The following is a 19,360-nucleotide window of genomic DNA, read 5'->3' as shown; positions in this document are numbered from 1 at the left end:
GCTGGCCACTCGGTATGGAAACCCCATTCTGGCATTTCTTTCCGTGTTCAGGCTTCATCCACACTCTTTCCACAGCGGGAGCTGTGACTTGGTGTCTCATATTTGCACTTCACGCATACTGATCCATTCCTATCTTGCGACATGATCTCAAGTCTCATCACAAACGTCGGTGTTTCCAGGGCTCCTATGGACACTCCTTCTGGATGTGGCTCTGCTCTTCTCAGGTCCAGTTCCTTCCAAAGTCCCTCACTATGCAGCCTTTCATCGGGGTATGAGAAGTGGGATTACCTCTCACGATAATAGGGTCTAGTTCGTAATCAGTTTGGGGGAATTTTTCTTGATATTGGGGGGGGTCTTCTGGGTGATTTTATTTAGAGTCTTCTGGGTGACTTAGAGTAGACATTTAATTCATGAGTTTCTCTGTACAGTTATGAATTTTAACTATGTTCAGCCTGTAATAGATTACTGGCAATTAGGCAATCAAGCAAGCCATCAATAAGGTGAATGAGTAAATAAGTTCTCCATGACTCATTGTGTGGAACGTGCCAAGGTGAGTGCTGGGAATTCCAGGAGTTCCATCAAGTAGGAACCTTTCCAACTATTGCTGCGTTCTCAGTGAAAGCCATTAAGATAATAACAGGACCTCTCTCTCTCCCTTCCCCTCTCTTTTCTCTCCCCTCATCCCTCCCCTCCTCTCTCTTCCTCCGTCTCCCTCCCACCCCCTCTCATATGTATGTGTGTATACATGTGTGTACGTGTGTTTATCTCTCTGTGTGTATATATGTATATGTCTTATACTCAGGCACATATACAAAGTCTCTCTATATCCAAGTATATTGTTTCTGTCTCTCTCCCCCACCAACCGTCTATCAGTTTGTTTCTCTTTGTCTTTGAGTATGAATGTATGTCGGTCCACTTGTCTGTCTGTGTTACTGACCACCTCGTACGTGATGACGGGGGGAGGGGAAGCAAGCATCCCACGTCTCCCCACTTTTCCTTTCTCTTTCGGTTCTTCGATGCAAGACAGTTAAATGCAATACTGATGCAAAAAACAAAAGCATTCTAGAACTGAGTAATAACATGGCTTGGAGAAAGTCGGTTTGCAGCTAACCATCAGCTCTCCTCATTGCAGAGCCCCTGCCTTATCTTACAGTGATTCAACGTTAAGCCTACTCCCACCCACCGTGGGTGATTTGCTCATGGTCCACGTAAACTGGTCCTGGTTCACACCTCAGCATGGGCATCTCAGTGCACAAGCTTTAGAATAGCTCAGGAGGTGTAGACACGCTCCAGTCTCTGCCTACTCACTCCGAGTCAGTATTCAATGTCTCATTTTGCAGTCCAGGGGGCAAGCCTCGGGTACATGGTCAGACCTCGTCTTAAGAGCACACAACTAGTAAATTAATCAAGATCTTCTGGACCCTATATCCAGATATTTACATTACACTAGAGCTGCCTCTCAAGGCCTTCAGAAGTTTGCACATTGCGGTTGGGCATTTTAGCACCCAGAGTAAGCATTCGTTGTCATCTGCTAGTTTGAAGACACCACAAGTTGTGTCTCCTGTGGATTGTTCTTATAAGTGCTTGTTTTTCATTGTCATATTTGTAGCTTCCCAGGAGAATTCTATCACTCTTCTGTCCCAGCTTGCCCCAGCATGCACCTGCAGCTTTATTTATATGGGTAAAGGGTCCTTCATCTACCATTGCTGCAGTGAAGTAGAAGAGGAAAATCTATTCCTCCCCAGCCCTGGAGTCCTATGCGGTGTAGGGGGTAGAACCAGTCAGTGCTCTGCTGCTCAAGTTCTCTCTGTTAGCTAATGGAAACATCCAGAAATAAGAGACCACACAGAGCAAGTGGGGGACTGAGGGTTTATGGTGGGCCGGTTGTTTTTTTTTTTTACTTACTTTATGTTTGTGGGAAGGGACTTGAGAATGGGTGATCACTGTAAAGCAGTCCAGATGGAAGGAAACTGAGACACTTTCCGAGGAAGAATGTTCTGTTTTACCAGGACCGAGAAGTTGGGAGATGGGATGAGGTCACTACTTTCTGGATAAGCATGTCCCTGAAGATGCTTCCTGGGAGCATTCCATGCCTTCTTCTTAGTTTGCCTTAACCTCACACATGGGAACAACAGACTGAAAAAAAAGCACAGTACTTATTTCAAAAAGACATGAGCTTTGTGAGTGTCTGGGGGGCACATCTACCTCAGTTAAATTGTGACTGTTTATTTATTCAAATCCTACAATGATTGTCAGCTGGAAAGTACTGAACTAACCACCATAACCACCAACAACAACAATAGTAAAACAAACAAACAAACACATATTCTACCCATTAGGGTTTTGTTCTTTACATCAAGTCAGAGATAGAGCTAAGCAGCCAATGACAGCAGCCATTTTCATTAAACATTTGTGCAACCAGGAGGTGGCCCTGCAATGTAACTTTCACATTGCCTTCCATGGGTTACGGAGCCTCATGAACTTTTGCTTTGCAGAAAACAGTTCTTGCAAAGCATACATGATGCGCACACCTATGCTTTTTGGTGTCACAGAAAACCATCAGCACCATTCTGCGTGACTTCTAAAGTGTGCAACGGATACTTCCTAAATATTTATTTCATGAGGAAGGAAATACAGAAGGGCTGGTGTGAAATTATAATAGTAAATTCTTCTTGTGGTTATTTTAGTGGACTACATAAAAACCCAGGATACGAGGGAGGACCAGAAGAGCACATGGGACAACTGAAACAACTTCTCTTTGAGGTTTGTGTGCTTCTGTCAGCAGAGATAGATAGAGAGGCTGTGCTCAGTATTAAGAAGAGCATTTCAATGCTCCCAGCACTGAGGCCGGAGATCTCCAGTATGAAGACAGCCTGGGAAACATAACCAGAACACGTCAGAGAAACAGGTGAGGTGGGAGGTGACAGGAAAAGGAAGGCAATGTGAGAAAGTGAATACACAGTGTGTCTGCTGTGAATCTGGCTGACTGGAGGAAGACAGTGCAGAGTAGCATAACAAGCTTCTAGGCAAGAGCTAGAAATGCCCACAGGAACGGCGACGAAGGCTGGGTTTGGGTCAGAACATTGGTCTTCGATCCTGAAAGGTACTTTTTGCATCCATGAACCCTGACTGCAGGCAAGGATGCCAGTCCTCACTCAGATTCCTAGGAGAAGGCCACAGCATCCTAGCCCTGCCTTTTCCCTCCTCAGCCGCAGTCCTGGAACCCTCAGAGGGCTTTCCACTCAGGAGCAGATGCAGACAAAGGTGGAAGGAAATATTGTTTTGTAGCAATGGGTGCTCCATCAAAACAGAGGCCATGTGAAATGACGGCAGACATTAGTAATAGCCTGGCGCTGGCCTTATTTATAGGTCCTAGGCAAAAATAAATACTGTAGAAGCATTCTAATCAAGGCCATGACTTCCCAGCATACGGAGCCCTGCCTTTCATTCTCCCTGTCACTGGGGCCTCAGCATTATACTTTCTCCTAGTTATTGGTAATTCTGCGCTGACAGAAATGGATGGAGCTCCAGGTTAGCTGTGGAGTATGCATATTTAATCTACCTTGTGGCTAGGGCCTGGACTCAAAAGCCCTCCAGCCACCACATGTGTCTTCAGTGGCCAACTACAGAACTGGGGGCTGGCCCAGGGCATCCAGGTCAATCATGGTGCTGCAGAGAATACAGAGTAAAGATGGCCTCAGGAACAATAGCATCTTATCTTCTATGATACCCACCAAGCAAGAGCGTGCTGGGTGGGAGAGGGGTTCTTTGTCTTCCTTGTACACAAGTCCATGTGGGGCTCTGAAGAGCTAATGCTAGCCTATTAGTCCCACTATATACATAAGGAGCAATAACAAAGCAGGCAGACCAGCATGGGCGTGACAACACTCAGAAAGACCATACCTGTGGTGACCTAGAGACAGGAGCAGTGTCATGAATTTTTTTTTTCAGAAAGCACATGCTGGTCTCCTGTATAGCTAAGTCTGCTTAAGTTCATTTCTTAGTCAGATCAATCTAGAGTACTCAACTAGTATCATGAGTTCATAATTATCATCAATGGGAAAATAAATCAAGACTTAATTTTCAAAATACTAACATCTTGCTGTTTAAAAAAATCTATGTGTTCTTAGTTTCTTAGATTATTGTTAACTAAATATCCAAATAGAATTTGGGTTTTTCTAAGTGAATGATTTTTTTTAAATCACTGTTATATCAGTTAGGGCTTCTATTGCTATGAAGAGATACCAAGACCATAGCAACTCTTACAAAGGGAAACATTTAATTGGAGCTGTCTCACAGTTCTCAGGTTCAGTCCATTATCATCATGGTGGGACATCATGGTGAGCAGGAAGACATGGGGAGGGGAACTAAAAATATTGGAATAAGGACTGGGAGTTCAAAATAAACCATAAGAATTCAATACACCTGAGAGTGGGTGGGTATGAAACACAACAGAACAGACCATGAACCATGAAAGAGCTTATAATTACCTGTAAACACAGCACATGAGTTTTAAATGCGTGTGTGTGTGCGTGTGTGATAAGACACAACTGCAAGATAAAAATGGAGAATGAAAACTAGAAGAATAGCTGTCAGTGTCTCCTCATGGAGATCCACACCTGCCTGTCCCTGTGTCTGATCTTCATCCCCACGGTCTTGCTCTTAGTGTGCACCTCACATTTTTGGCAAATATCACAGTTCCATGAAGAGCATCGATTCTGAGTCAGAAGGGCTTGGGTTCGTGTTGTCACACTAGCTGTAGAATCCTGCCCAACATTGGAACCCTGATTAGTCTTAATGAATTTGGTAAAGGAAAAAAAGTCAGCAATTTATGAACTTACCATTTCTTACTACTCAGGAATGTCCCTTACCCACCATGAGGCAGATTGGTGGGAACTGTCATAGAACGTGATAGAAAGTGGAATGCCTCCACTGAGACCACGTTGAAGGTAGCTGACTTCTGGTTATGTTTTGCATTTGAGTTCAGATGGGAATCCAGGGAAGTGTGGGAACAACAGACCTTAGCTGGAAACCCACTCCTCCATCAGCCTGGGAGCAGGCAGCTGTGAGACAATGTTTACTGAAAACATGTTTACTGAAAACAATCCAGTGCCCTAAGAAATGTTTACCAGAGCTATAAGTTCCCGATAAGGGCTGGCTCACTGAAACACCCTGACTTTGATCTTTCCAATGGCTAGCTGCCTCTTCCTGCCCTCTGCTGCTACTGCCGATTCTGGTGTCAGGGATTTAACCACCAGCCAGGAGGAGGAAGGGGAATGTGTGTGCATATGTGGGTGTATGTATGGCAGAAGCTTTTCTGGAGGGAAGCGTTTCTTGGGAAGTTCTACTGAGCCTTCTTGGGGAGCATAAAGATTTCTTAATGCAACCGACTGGTCTCTGTGACATCAATCCCGACACCCTCGCCACATTCTCGGATAGAGGCTGCGCAGCGGGCGCGGCAGGGAAGTTCAGTGACAGCTAAACTAAACTGGAATTGAAAACTCTGCCATGACCCCACCATGACCTGACCTGACCTGTGTTTACCCTGGACTAGCAGTTCAGTGCATGCCTTGGTGTAATAATCTTCAGCCGGTCGCCCTATCACCCTTCAAACTTCTTCCTGGAGGTATACCTGCCCTCTGCTGCTATTCCTCAGTCAAGCAGCAACCTGTTTCTGAAGTCTCAGGGGACTGCAGGATGGGAACAAATATAAGTGTGGACAATCACCTAAAGAAACTAGTAAATTCATGGTATAGACAGGTTTTTCACAAGCAAGCAGCGCAACTCTGAAGACCACCTAAAGGGAATGAGAACCATGGCTGTAAACAGTGACATTTAATAGTACATCCTGTTTGTATGTGTGGGTGTACAGATGCATGTGGAGGGGGTGTGTATGTTCATGTGTAGGCCAAGTGTCTTCCTCGGTTTATAGTTGCCTTATTTTTGAAACTTGGGATTCAGCAGTGGAGCTAGGTTGGTTAGGCATGGAGCCCAAGTATTTAGCCTATCTTTACTTTCCCAGTGCTGTGAGTACATCACCATGCACAGGTATTTTTACATAGGTGCTGGGGATCGAACTCGGGTCCTTATGATTGGAAGGCAAGCACTTTGGCAACTGTACCACACTTCAGCCTAATATATCCCGTTTCAATTTTATCCTTAATTCATGTTGCTCCCAACAACATAAGAGCAGCCCATCTTAGCAGGCAGTAGGTAGAAGTCATGCCCTTATTCGCAGATAGAACCTTGTCTATTTGCTGTCTTATGCAGACAACATAACATATCTACCAACCTACCTGTCCCCTTGGAAAACTTCTAGTGACCAGATTAAGAACAAAACACTAAAGTATGTTTAAAATATCTGATAATTCAATATAGATTATACTTTCACTATACAATCTATCTAAAAAAACACAGACAACCTTTCTAGTTAGTTCATGCTTTTTACTAATTTGTCTTTGGAATCTGGTGCATGTTCTGTGTCTCTCATCTTGGACTAGGCACATCTGAGTGCAGAATAGCCAGAGGGGATGCTGGCTACATTTGGCCTGGTTTAAATGAAGAGCTGAGAGAACAGAGCCTGAGGGGAAGGACCTGGGTTTGCAGTGATGGAATGCACCAGAGATCTCCAGGGTTCAGCCCAACTTCTAGTATTTCAGTAGTGAGTGCAGAACATAGTTACATTCCCTGCAGTTGGACACTCCCCAAGGCAGGCAGTTCCATCTCAACTTAGATTTTAAAAGCATCTTCATCTCTCACCAAATGCTGCTTGTGAGAAGCAGGCTGTTCATCTGACAAGGCTTCTGCTGGTGGTTCTTGGAGAAATCCATAGTGTCTGATTGCTCCACAGGGAATTAAATCTTGTCTTTGACCTGAGCAGTCAGGTGACGAGCCGCATGGCATAAATCAAACCCTTGACCCATGAGAAGAAAGCAAAACGATTTGGATTAGATTCTAACAGCTTTATTAAAGAGAAGGCTGCATGCTTCCACAGCCCCCTTCGTTCTGGGGACACCCTGAGCATCTGTCCTTACCCACACTGCCTATGGCTTTCAGGACAGAAACCTGCTCAGCCAGGCTCACTTGGCTTGACCTCCTGCTAGCCCAGGGTCACCCTGGTCCTATGCAAAGACTCTGTTGCCAGACTTTCCTAGGAATTAGCTCAAAAGGCTGGCTTTTGCGTTTCTCTTGTTCCTGGTGTGATGCAAAAGTGAGGATAAAAGCCCCTGGGATGAACACGAGGGAGCCAGGTATTCCTCCAGTCCATCTCCAGAGGCTCCAGTCCCTCCCCTGGTAAAGCAAGGGCACCCCTCCACATCATAGGTGATAATGCTGATGGAATCCCAGGGTAATCCACAGGAGCAGCACAGGTAAACATAAGTTACAAAGATGAATCGACTCAACAGACCCCAGGGAAGAAGCAACTGTCAATGCCAACAGCTAAGGAGCCTTGGGCTGGGTGGACTGGTCAAGGCTGGGAGGTGGAGGAGGAAGCAGGAGGAAGAGGAAAAAAGTTCATCCTGAACTCCAATGGCAAACTTAGAAATCTCATCTTAGTTCCAGGACAACTTGATGAGTGAAACCGATTATCTCTAGAATATCATTTAAATATCCCGTTTAAGCAAATCCAAGGGTTTAATCATTATCTCCACTAACACCACACAGCTACACACACACACACACACACACACACACACACACACTAGCCTCACTGAGAGACTTGTCAAAACCACAGCAGTAATTCACAAACTCTCTGAAATTCCCTGCTCCGCCGAGCGGCATGACAGCCAGGCGACCGCTAACATTTCTATTCAAACTGGCTTTGGAGCTGAAGCTATAAATATCCTCGCAGTATTTCCTGCTTCAGAACATAAAGACAGCTTTACAGCACTGATAAAATAGAAATTACTTTCTCTCTGAGGTCTTGCTGGAATTTTAATGTCTGTTTTGCAATAAAGCAGCTCCTACACAATTTGATTTGAGGGAAAGAAAACAAACGGTCTAATTTAGTTACAATAATGACTCTTGTATTGTTTGCCCTGCTTGCTTCTCTAGCTGCTAGGCTGTTAAAGTTTGCAATGGCAGGGCCAAGGATGACGTTTATGAGAATATTACAATGAATATTTTTATTATTTAAAGATACATAGTCTCTGTCCCTCCTTACCACAGAGGAACAAATTCAAAAAAAAATAAAGAATTAGAAGAAAATAAAACATATGCTTCCTAATAACACTTTGTGAAAGTTGCTTGTTAGTTGTTAGAATTCTAAAGCTGTTGACCAAAGATGACACACATTTAAAAGGCCTTTGAAATAGAAAAAAAATTAGCAGCCTCAATAATCCCATGCATGCTATCCATTCTTGTTCTTTCCTTAAAAGATCAGCAAAGCACTCTTTAAAAATTGTAATCCATATATGCCCCTCTCCTGTATGTTATATTGTGGGAGCAGAAGGGGTAGGAAGGAAGAAGAGAGGAAGAGAGGCAGGGAGGGGAGAGGAGAGGAGAGGGTTATAGAAGATAGGGGAGAGGAAAGGAAGAAGAGGATAGGAGAGGGTATGGGAGGGGATGAGAAAGGTGGGGTAATATAGGGAAGGGGTAGAGGGGAGGGTGAAGGGAAAGGGCAGATGAGAGGAGAGGGGGAGAATAGAGAGGGGAGGGGAGGAGAGGGGAGAGGAAGGGAGAATAGAGAGGAAAGGGGAGGAGAAGGGAAGGGAGGGGGAGGGGAGGAGAGGAGAATTTAAAACTGAAACAGGCTCTCTGAAGGATGCAAGGCCTCCTCAAGCATGGATGATATGTTGATAGAGTTCCCCAGTCTTTCTAGCAACCAGGATGAAAACTAAATTCTAAGATGTAGAACATCAGTAGTGAAGGTTCAAAATCCACCGATTTATCAACAAGATGCTTTTGTGTTTGGAAGGAAACACAGTCCCTGTCGGTCTATCTCTAGCAGGCTCCTCGGAGCTCCTCTCTTAAGTTACATGTGTGCCTAAGAGAACACACGTTTAGTCTCATTCCTAGTCTACCCCACCCTTCCTTCATGTAGTTTCCATCTTCCGTTTCTTCTTGCTCCCCTTGACTTAAGACAGATTGAATTGCCCTTTTCTTTTCAGAGTCTCAAAAGCACCCCGTTGCCGTCCATCTGAATGGTACAAAGATGTGCCTCCATCTCAGCATCAGAGAGCCGAGATGCCCCTTCCTTCATTCTAGATCTCTTGGTTCTTTTGTGTCATGAATTATTTGGACTAGAAGGGAAACAGCTACTGCACTTCATCTTTTTTTTTTTTAATGGTTGTTTCTAGGACTTTCCAGGTAAAACAAAGCAAAACAAAACAAAAACCTTGGGTAAAGGAGTCTTGGACTCTCTGCTCACATCAGACACAGTGCCTGAACCTGAGACTGTTTAGCTGGGAAGACACAGGTTTCATAGATTTCTGGTTTTTTTTTTTTTAAGAAAATTTAAGAATTGCTATTCACATGCAAATCTTCACCCTACACAAGAGACACCAGATACAGAGTGGGGCGAATGCCTGCCCTATGCTTTCCTGGCAGATAAAGATGGAGTGGCAACAAGAACCCAGGCTGGCTTCCTGTTACAAGCTCTGGAGTGCTACCCTCCTCTGAGTTAATTCATGCAACCATGAACTCATATCTTCACAGGTCAAGGGTATCTAATGAGGAAATAAATATAACATTTAATGGGTGAAGAAAGCATTTGATAAATTTTAACACCCTCCCATGATAAGTCTCTAAAACAATAGTTATTGAAGGAGGCATGAGAGGAAGGCCAGGTATATGGCAAGCTCAGCCACTAATGCTAGATTGTGTGATAAAAAGCAAAAACTTTTTCTCTAGGGCCTTAAGTAAGACAAGGATAGCTGCCTTGGCTACTTCTATTCAATGCAACACTGAAAGTCCTTGCAATTAGTCTAAGGGGGAAAAAAGCCATGCAAATTGGAAAGAAAACAATGTGTCTTTGTTTGCAGATAACATGATATCATATTGGGAAAAATCTGAAACTCCACTAAAAAACAAACAAGAACAACAAAAAAACTGTCAGAGGTAACAAAGGAATTCAGTTGCAGGACGCACAGACAATCCACTAATATCGAGGCATTTTCCCATACTAACAATGAAAGGGAAATTAAGATAACAATCTCACTTATCATAGTTATGAAAACATCAAATAAACACATCCCAGTAAACTTCATCAAGTAGGTAAAAGACCTCTACTTGAAAATCTATACAATTTTGAAGAAATAAACTGAAGAATAAACAACTAAATGAAAAAAGAAAATGTGCTCAGAGGTTGAAAGAATTAATGTTGTTAAGATATCTACATTTTCCAAAAAACAAGATCTACAGGCTCAATATAATAACTGTAAAAAAAAAAGGCTAGTGACATTTTCCAGAGATATTAGAAGAAATGAACCAGAAACATTCAAATGACTATAACAACCTTGAGCAAAAAAGATGAACCAGGAGGCATCACATAACCTGAATTCAGAATGTTCTATAAAGCCTTATTCACCAAAACAGCATGGCATAAAATATGTACAGAGTCAAGAACATAAAATAAATGTATAATTTTATGATCAATTTATTTTAAATAAAAATGTCAAAAATATAGAGTGGAGAAAAGGATGGTTCTTTCAATAAATGGTACTGAGGAAACGGAACGTAGTTTTCATGCAAAAGAATTAAATTATGCCGCTATTTACTTCACATGCAAAAATCAAAATAATCTACGATAGATTCAGTCCATTCAAAATGTGTTCAGGACTTAAACACGAGCCAGAAACTGTAAAAGCACCGCAAGCAAACATGGGGGCATGCTCTATGCCACTATTCTTAGAATTGATGCTTTTTAATATGACTCAAAAGCTTCAGCAACAAAGCCAAAAGGAAACTAATGGATTGTTCAAAACATAAGGCTTCCACACTGCACGGTAAATGAGCAAAGTGAAGAAATAACCCAAGAATAGAGAAAATACATGCAAATAAAATAGATTAGGAATGCAAAAATGTCAACAGCAAGAAGGCAAATAAACACACCAAAGAAAGGAGTCCCACAAATGTACCACATCGATCCTCATCTCCATTACCCACAGTGGAAATTCAAATCCAAGGCACAGAGACCAGTCAGCTGTGAGAGGTCCTCATTCTTCACCAGAAAGGCTCCTGGTTTCTGCCAGGAGAAGCTCTTCCACAAGAGTCCTGGGCGGATTCCTAGCTTCTGACGATGGCAGTGAGCTAGAATTGTGCTCGGCGCCAAGCAGTTGCAGTCATTGTGCAGCTCTCACGTGGTGCCTGTAGAACACAAGTTCTCAACCTGTGGGTTGTGACCCCTTGGGGTCCAATAACCCTTTCACTTGGTTTCCTAAGACCACCGGAAAACACAAATATTTACAGTACAACTTGTAACAGTAGCATAGTTGCAGTTACAAAGCAGCAAAGAAAATAATTGTATGGGTGTCGGGTCACCACAACACCAGGAACTGTATTAAGGGGTCGCAGCATTAGGAAAGTTGAGAACTACTGCCTTAGAGAATTCGATGCAGTCAGTGCTGGCTTGAGGGTACTCTGCCAGTGTCTTGGCTGACAGTCAAGGCAGCAAGGGCACCAGGGAAGAATCTAATAGCTACCAATTAGGGAGTCAGATAACCCCGTTCCCTGGTGTCTTTGATTATTTATAGCAAAACAAATATCAGGAATGCTATAACAAGAACTTGCTGTTGATATTAACAGTCACTTAACAGTGTTTAGCAGAGCTGAGCAGTGCCCAACACATGCCCAGTGCCCTAGGGAGGCGCGGCTTCCCTGTTTCCCAGTCTGACAGCTTTTGAAACTTTTCATGAGGAAAGACAACAAGTGTTACCACTGGTGGATGCTACTTGGTGCAAACTTTAAGGAGACCAACTCAGTGAGTCTTTTTTAAAAATGAAGTATAAAACACACATATAGCATAGCAGTCCCCTACTTGGTACCAGAATGTTGAATGAGACCTGAAACCTGAATGCCTACTTTCATAGTGTTATTGCTCACAGTAACTGAAATCATTGCATAGTCCACCAGCCAATGAATGGACGAAGACAATATGCCAATATCCACAGTGGGATGTGATTATCCTTAAGAAAGAATAAAATATTATCCTTTGTGATGACCTGGGTGAACCTGAAGGGTGTTACATTGAAGGATAGAGGGCTGACACACAGAGAGAAGCATGTCGTGATTATACTTATGTGTGGACTCTGAAAAAGCCAGAGAATGGTGACCAGAGGCTGGGGAGTAGACAGTTGTGGGGTATCAGTCAAAGGCTACAAAGTTTAATTAGAAGGAAGAATGCCAGGAGATTGTCCCTGTGTATATACCATCGTGAATATGGTAAGTAATTATGGCATTGCTGAGAGCAGATTCTAATTGTCCTTATCGTAGGTTCCTAAAAAGCTGTGTTCTTATTCCACACCCCCACCATCTACATTGTGTATATGGCTGTGCTCTGCCTGCTTGCTCCTGTGTTTGATGCTGTCAGCCCTGTGGGTCTTGACCATTCTCAAAGATGTGTAGTGGGATTTCATTGTCCTTTGAGCTGCCCACAGCATTTCCCTGGGACACATGCCACAGAGTATCTCAACTTATTCTTGTGTCACCCATGAATTTTTTGACAAGGGTTTTGGTCAACTTTTAGCTAACTTGTCTATTTCCTCATTAAGTTTCCAGAGATCTTAATAGTTCCTTCTCAGATCTCTCGTCTCTCAATCTATTTCTTAAGCTCTTGGCCTATTTGTTTTCCTGACAGTTCTTCACAGAGCAGGAGATTTTAATTTTAATTCATAGGTTACATTCAGGTATCATCTAGATGCATCCTCACATTGTCTTCAGCACATATTTGACTGTCTTGTTCATGTTGAGTTAATTTTTATGAAGCCTGTGAGCTTATGTCTTATTTCATTCACTTTTGCATATAGATGTTTCGGACACTTTTATTTTATTCTCAAAACTCTTTGCATGGTGATAACTTTTTCACTATGTTGACAGTGCAGAAAAATTGTGAATCAAACATAATCAGTCTAATACTTATCAAAGCGAACCCTCTGAAATGTATTGGTTGTCATGAGATTCTTCCCTGCCTTGTACTTAGAGAAGCAGTGAGGAATAACAGAAAGGATAAAAGAATAATAGGAGACAAAAATTCAGCTTAATTTCAGAATGATTTTTGTTAAAAATGTAAAATTGAAAATTTTATTAAGTTTGAAACCAATGGCATATTTGTGCTTACTCGTCAGTTTGCTTGATAAAATGGAAATATCTATAAAAGGCACAGACACATATCAAACCACAATGGCTTTCACAGACAAAGTAACTGCAATGTGCTGAGCTATGAACCGAGTAAGTCTCTCTTTTCATGAGTTGTTGTGGTTGTGACTGAGACTTAGGTATTTGGCACACACATCCGTGAAAATGAACAAAACGACCCTGGCACTTCAAAGAATAAAACAAATTATCAAATTATTCTTTTGCTAGTGATAATATTTGTGCCTTTAAGCAAATGTAGAATTACAGGAAACAACATATATCTCCTACTGAAGCTTGATGGCCTGTGATTCCCAAGGACTTCTGCCTTAGTAATGGTTTCTATTGCTGTGATAAAACACCATGACCAAAAGCAATGTGTGGATGAAAGCACTGCTTTCACCATATGGTTCTGCATCACAGTCCATCATCAAAGAATGTCAGGGAAGGAATCTGGAGGCAGGACCTGAAGCAGAACCACGGAGGATGCTTCTCATTGGCTTGCTCTGCCTGCCTTCTTATACAATGCAAAACCATGGGTGGCACCATCCACGGTGACCTGTGCTATTGTTTTGCTGCAGCTGCGGGTGATGAAACATGGACCATAAAGCTCAACAAACCCTTGTGAAGTTTACTGGGGAAAGGGAACAAGGTGGAGGGTACATGTTGGCCAACCAGAAACAGAGAAGAAGGGGGAAGGGAAAAGAAAAGAGGCAAAGAGACACAGAGAGAAGAGGGAGACAGGAAAAGTCTAGTCTGCACTAGGGGAACAACAGGAAAGGGGAGAGTGGGGAAGAGGGGTGGGAAAGAGAAGAGAACAGAAAAAGATGAGCGGGCAGAAAGACTGTTAAGTGGGTGGGGTCTTTCTCTTAAAGGAGTCCTTTGCACCTCCATAGAACTTTGGGCTGACCAGGGTACTGCCTGAGTGCATTCTTCCAGGTGGCAGGGGCAGGCCAGCATAATGCCTGAGTCCTTATAACTTGTATCGCTCCACATCAACCATTGATAAAGAATGTCTGAAAGACTTGCCTGTAAGTCAATCTTATGGGGGCATTTTCTCAATTCAGTTTTCCTCTCCCAAAATGACTATAGCCTTGTGTCAAGTCAACATAAAATTACATAGCACAATCCCTTTGATGAGGTTACTGGCAATGTCAACGGGGGAGTTTCTAATGTTGAATATTGAGACATGTTGGCATTTGGAAGAGCTGTATTATTTAAGAGCAAATATTTTCCAAATGCCAATATTTGGTGTTACAAAGTTATATTTGGCTAAAAGGGTCATTCTGTATGTAAGTAAATGAATAATGGATTTGAAGGGTCGGGGAGATAGCTCAGTGGCCAATGTACTTGACACACAAGCAAAGAAACCTAAGTTTGACCCCCATTACCAACATAAAATGTCTATGTGGTGTTGCATATCTGCAACTGCAATCCTGGCCAGATGGAGACAGAAGAATTCCTGGGGCTTCCTGGCCATCCAGCCTAGCCTACTCGGTGAGCTCTAGGCCAATGAGAAAACCTGTCTCAAACAAGAGGGATGATTGTCCCATGGTCTCCACGTACACACACACACACACACACACACACACACACACACACACACATGCACACACATGCACATACATGTCCATGCACACTCAAGTGTGTGTGTGCACACACAACAATAGAGAGCAGACTGTAACAATGGGGCTTTTAGTATTTAACCAGAGATTAAAGCTGTGCAAAGAATTTAAAACTCGGTGATTTCCTCCAGTACTTCCTTGGGCTTCATAATGGGATCTGGAGACTTGAACTTGAGAAGTCTCCCACCTCCAGGTAACTTGGGGTATTTCCAAATTTCTTCTCAAATTTCGCTGACTGGATTGACACCTCTATGTTTCCCACTAATATCCCTCAGAAGAAGTAGACTTCCCTTCATCTTATTATTAATTTAAGTCACTTTGCATGCCAAAGCTTGATTTAAGAAGGGAACAAGGAGTGGGAGGCAGTGTATTCTCAACCAGCTTCTGAATCCAAAAACACGCTATTCCATCCTCTTCCTCTGCTATCACTGGGTATCATCTTGTATCCATCACATGAACCACATTGGATGCCCTGCAAACTCTGTGCAAGCTGTGAGTGTGTGTGTATGAGTCGGGGTTACCAAATATGGAAGAATGGTTCTTCTAGAAGAAACAAATCCCCATTTAGAAACTCCAGTGTATTTTGAATTTTCATTTCACTCACTGTCTCCTGGGATTTCCTCTGTGAGAGGGACAAAAAACACTGGTCCTCTCAGTGGTGTGATCACTTGAGGGAACACCATGTGTTTTAATTGTGAGTAAACCCTCAACTGGCGTCACCTGATGCTGGTTGAGTTCTGGCTAAGTCACTTTGGAATTCCGAGACTGATAAGCACACTCCCCCGTCCCCCGGTTATAGAATGCTTTCCACACATTTAATGTAAAAGGAGAGAGCTCTGACAAGGAGAATCAGTGAGTGCACCTGGTGGGGGTGTTTCAGCAGCAATGGGGAAGTGCAGGGGAGTGTGGGACCAAGGAGAACTGGGAATTCCTCCTTCTCCCTCCAGCTCTCCTGAGTCAGGAGAGCTGGAAGATGCAACTGCCTGCAAGAGAGACTGACATGGAATACCCACCTTGTGTGCTGTGCTCCACTTAGGAAATCAGGTATGGAAATTGAATTATTTCAAGGAAGAAAAACACTCATTTCCTCAGAGCTTACACGGCTTTTATTTCCTCACCCAGATCATTTGAAATAAAATCCATGTCTATGTTCCCTTTATAGGGAACAATGAATCAATCATTTTTTATTGAATGTTCCTCTTCCCTCTGCCATCATAATGGCCAGTTTCCATGCAGTTGATCAGATCAAACAGGTATTGATTTGATTTGGTCATTGGAATGGTCCCTGAATTAGATAATTTCATGTTTTCATCTTTGGAATGGAAATTGTACTTACCCAATGTTTCTTTATAATGTGGCCTGGGTGCTACCCACAGGAATAAGACAAGAGGAGCCATGGACCTCAACACAGACTCTGACTGTGTTAGGATCACAGATTCAGACATGGCCCCGCCCATAGCTTAGGCCCAGGTCACCCTGATCTCCATGGCCTTTGTGACATCATGACTTTTGAGCATCAGCATGGTCTCAGTTGTTGGCCCAGACTCTGGTCATCTGATCTGTCTTCAGAGGTAACTAGAGCCATGGACATCAATGCAGACCCTGGCTGCAGTAAGGCTACAGGCCCAGACACGGCCTTTGGCAGCATCTCAGGCCCTGGCAATGGGTGGCAGAGCAAGCAACTCAGGTCGGTATGGCGTGAGCAGCAGCATGTCCCTCGAACTCCAACGTGGTCATAGGAGGTGACCCAGAAATCAGGCATCCCTGTGGCCTTTGGTGGCAATGGGGACTATGGACATCAACACAGACCTAGACACGGTCCTTGGCAGCATCCTGGGCCTGGATGTCACCATGACCCTGGGTGACTGTGCAGGTCACTCAGATCCATGTCACCCACCCTGGCTGCAGGGTAGTCCTTAGATACCCCCAGGGGACCCATACCCAGGGCATCCACCCGACCTTTGCTGGTAACAAGAGCCATGGACATCAACACAGACCAAGGCTATGGCAGGACCATGGACCCAGACCTAACCCTTGGCAGCAGCCCAGGACCAGACTTCAGCATGGCCCCAAGGCAAGCAAGCCTCCCACATCAGCCCATTCCTCACCACCTTCCCCCTTTCAGATCTGTCTCTCTTTCTCCCCCATACCCCACCATATATTTGTTCAACATAACGGCACCTGTACACCTGATGCCTCAAGGCATGGAGCAGGCCCATGGTTTCTTTTCCCTGCCCAGGACAAATGGCTCTGGGAAGGCAAGTGAAAGAGTTTTATTTGCTGTTAAACTGTTCAGTGTTAGATGCTGTGTTTTTACAATTAAAAGTTACTCCCTGGCTTCTTTCTAAGCAGACATCAATGATGCTGGTGTTTTAAATAAAAGCACACACACACTTCATTTGGCAAATTTCCTGCTCTAAGTTTTTATGTCCAGATTCTGTGTTTGCCTCACCCTGGTTGGTATTTTAAAGAAGAAATGATATCATAGTTTGTCCTGTGGCTGGTTTATAACGTTTTCTGATACAGACTGTTGCTGGGCTTTCTCACTTTCATGGAGGTTCCTAGCACTGGCTCAATGAAAGACAGTGCTACATGAAAGCTTGCTGCACAGGAGTGGGTTTATTATACCCTGGTCCCTTTATTTGAGAGGTTTGGTACAGATTATAGGAACTACTCACAGTCAACTAGTTACTTCGCAACGGATCCAGAACCGATACCTTTACGTTCTTAAAATTCTTTCCTTCAAACCCACAGAGAAAGCTGACCTGAGTTTGTGGGAGCTGGCAGACTCTGGACAGACAGCTAGAGAGTCAGCATGGGACTGACCTAGGCCCTCTGCATCTGGGTGACGGTTGTGTAGCTTGGTTTTATGTGGGGTCCCTAGCAGTGAGATCAGGACCTGTCCTGATTCATGGGCCGGCTCTTTGGAACCTGTATCCTACTGTGGGATGGCTTGTTCAGCATTGATGCAGGGGCAGGCGGAGTAGGGGGCAGCTTGGTCCTGCCTCAACTTGATAGGCCATGCTTTGTTGAGCCCCACTGGAGGCTTTACAACTTTTGAATGGAGATGGAGGAGGAGTGGATTGAGGAATGGTGGTAAGAAGGGAGGTGTGGGAAGGGAAGGGGAGGAGGGGGGATGGGAAACAGTGGTTGGTATGTAAAAGAGATAAAAAAATGATGAATAAAAAAATGTCTTTCTTCCAAGTTTGGACTTTACGAGAGTGCCTGTGTGTGCCTCGGTATTTATCCCTCTTCATGCAGCATATTTTGTGCAAAAACTCTGAGGCCTCTGTGTTTACAGAGACAACATTAACTCCACACTTACTCTTTTATCTTCCTGGATGCTCTTTGGGTTTTTCTGCAGAATCCCTCTGATTCTTTCTCACATATATGTCCTGGGCACTAAGGCGATGCAGTACCCCAGTGGCAGCCACGCCACCTTTTAGACACAGCAGGAGAACATTGTCTGTGTTTCCAGCCCTCTGTTCTGATCACATCAGATAATCTCTGGCCCTTTGGCAGAAATGTCATCATGCAGGGAAAATGTTTCACAGGGCTGATACAGGCCTCCTGTCCCCCCATTTATGACAGCAAAGGCCAATGAACCCGCCATCATACAGGCATCATCTGTGTTTAATTTTTAAAGTGTACCCCGTACACAAGCTCCCATGAAGATGATGAGAGAAACCTCTGCTTCTTCTCACAGCCTGTGATTTTTCTAACAGGCTCACTGGCTCAGACCTACCTGAAGACTTCCTTCTGTGTCATTTTCAAAATATTTCCTTAAAAAGTAATCTCATATGCATCCCAGCATCAATATCCTGATGACTTGCCTGCTATGGCCAGGGCACGCAGAGACTATTGTACCTCTTTTGATTCACCCTTGATTCTTCTCTTCAACATTAATGCTAAACAAACATTAATGAAGTCTTTCTCTATCCTCTCTAACTCAAAATCTGGCCTAAAATTCCTTTAGGAAGCTGATAAAAATGACATGACACGGAATCTTGTAAATAATGTGCCCACCAGTCTCCATGCCCATGCGTTTTCCAGCACCTCTAGAAGATGGATGTGATTTGATAATAAAGGCCTTCCAGCTGCCTAAGGCAGACCTTGACAAGACCACCACAGGAGCCTACTGAGGGGCACCCAGCATAGCACCGTTAACCCAGTGGCCTCTTTCTTCCTCCGTGTTATTCCTGTTGCTCCAAAAGATACCTGTGGTGCTGAGATGGACCAAAGGCTAATCCTACCAGCTCTGCTAAAGAGTAAACTCTCTTCACCCATTGCTCATTGGTAAAACCGTGTCTTTGAGATCAATTGCTTCTAGGACTCATTTGGCCAAGAGTTCTACATGTGCTATCTATGCTTGCCAACACTTGCTAGATAGGAGTCTTCTTTTGTCTGGTTTGTCAACTGGCATTTCAATGTCCAGATCTTCGTTT

General features: G+C 43.7%; 2 long non-coding RNA genes across 4 annotated transcripts in view; one reads left to right on the top strand and one right to left on the bottom strand.

The window, feature by feature from the left end:
* The window catches only part of LOC106022219, a 374,747-nt gene that overhangs the window by 331,662 nt on the left and 23,725 nt on the right, over positions 1–19,360 (top strand). The gene's annotated exons all lie outside the window — the stretch shown is intronic.
* LOC121136926 lies at positions 1,888–11,411 on the bottom strand. Its single transcript, XR_005874115.1, has 4 exons — positions 11,053–11,411; positions 6,760–6,913; positions 4,620–4,766; positions 1,888–2,136 (listed from the first exon to the last, which is right to left on the bottom strand). It is a non-coding gene; the product is annotated as an uncharacterized LOC121136926 (long non-coding RNA).

Source organism: Mesocricetus auratus, unplaced genomic scaffold (genome assembly GCF_017639785.1).
Source record: "Mesocricetus auratus isolate SY011 unplaced genomic scaffold, BCM_Maur_2.0 Super-Scaffold_100676, whole genome shotgun sequence".
NCBI classification, from domain to species: Eukaryota; Metazoa; Chordata; class Mammalia; order Rodentia; family Cricetidae; genus Mesocricetus; species Mesocricetus auratus.
Note: the sequence above shows the minus strand (reverse complement) of the source record. Positions and strands in the feature narration are given on the sequence as shown.